Source organism: Etheostoma cragini, chromosome 11 (assembly GCF_013103735.1).
Source record: "Etheostoma cragini isolate CJK2018 chromosome 11, CSU_Ecrag_1.0, whole genome shotgun sequence".
NCBI classification, from domain to species: domain Eukaryota; kingdom Metazoa; phylum Chordata; class Actinopteri; order Perciformes; family Percidae; genus Etheostoma; species Etheostoma cragini.
The window spans coordinates 9,787,883-9,789,374 of record NC_048417.1 but is presented as its reverse complement, the minus strand read 5'-3'; the positions used below and the strand labels follow the sequence as shown (position 1 = coordinate 9,789,374).

General features: G+C 40.9%; 1 long non-coding RNA gene across 1 annotated transcript; it reads right to left on the bottom strand.

Moving 5' to 3' along the window:
* Window positions 1–681: 681 nt before the first annotated feature.
* Window positions 682–1,492, bottom strand: LOC117952891. The gene is made up of 2 exons (XR_004658529.1): window positions 1,266–1,492; window positions 682–714 (listed from the first exon to the last, which is right to left on the bottom strand). It is a non-coding gene; the product is annotated as an uncharacterized LOC117952891 (long non-coding RNA).

Sequence of the window (1,492 nt, the reverse complement as noted above, 5' to 3'; positions counted from 1 at the left end):
TGTTGGATTTTACCAGGGCTATGGGGAAGGGGTCCAGGGCACAGGTGGATGGTTTCATCTTTTTGATGAAGTCCTAAACCTCTCGCTGTGAGATCCAAAAAAAAGAGAAATCCCAGGCTGTGGGTCAGCAGTCGGGAAAGGCGGTATGGAGAAACTTGATAGCAGAGAGCCGATGGTGTCTCCTTTTTTTCTGAAAAAAGTGATGACTTTGTTGCACCTGTCTTCTGTGGCTTCATTTGAGGATGTCATGTATGGTAGAAAAAAATTGATTGGAGTTGCCAGGGCTATTGTTAATAATGTTGGAATAGAACTGTGAACGTGCGTCTCTCAAGTACCTATGTATTCACCAGACCATGGTGTGGGGGAATACTTGATTCTGTTTGGTTGCAGGGTGTCCATAAAAAACGAGTTTCGGTAAAACTGACTGTTTGCTGTTCCAAATGAATGCGCTACATTAAAACAAAAAAGAATTGTGGATCTGTTATTTCCAACTTGTCCTCTAAACACCACAGGATGGCGGTAACACACAAGCTGAAAGAAGTAAGTTCAACTGCCCCTCTGGACCACTTTGTTTCACAGCAAATAACATTATCTTACATCCCTTTCACTGTTCAGGCTGTGGCCGAAAGTAACATTACACATTGAGGATAAAATTGTTTGTAAAAGTCCTTATATTGTTTTGGGGACAATGACATGGCTGGATAGCAAGCTTGTCTGTTATGATTTAGGTATATTGTTTTGTTTTATGTTGTATTCTTATCTGGTATTTTGGTTATATGTCTTGCTCCTTGTGATTGTGTGTTTTTGGTATTGTCTTGTATGTGTTTTGTTTTCTGTTTTATTGGGATAGTCTGGTTTTCTGCGCTGTCTTGTCTAGTTTTACTTCCTGTGTTTTCCCGCCCCTGTGATTGCCCAATGTTGTTCACCTGTTTCCCAGCCCTTGTGTCACCTGCCTTGTGTTTCCTCATTACCCAGTGTATTTAGTCTTGGTCTACACCTTGTCTCTTGTCAGATCCTTGTATTTGGTTCATTGACGTGTTTGTTTGTGTCGGATTGCCACCGTTTGGTTTTTCTGTGTCTCTGTGCTCCTGTTTTTTGTTTTCCTTTTCTCTTGGATTTTTCGTTTTTTGGACTTTGTTTCAGCATTTTTTGATCCTTTTTTGTGTTTTTTTTTTGTGACTAAATTCTCCAAACTCTCGCCTACCTGCCTAATCGCTGCGTTTGGGTCCTCAATTCCCATACAACAAGACAATGTGCGACACTACCTTGTTGTTCAACATACTGTCAATTTTTACTGATTGCCAACTGTACACAATGTTATTGACTTTGGCTCGTGGCTTGTTAGCATAGCGTTAGCTTTCTGGCTTGTAGCTGAGCAGACTGTAACTATCTCCTGCTGCTAAGGGAGGCAAATCGTATCTAAGGTCCTTCCTATTTCCTGGAGGAGTGAACGTTTTTAATTGCATAAGAACTTTATAGCATGGGACTGATT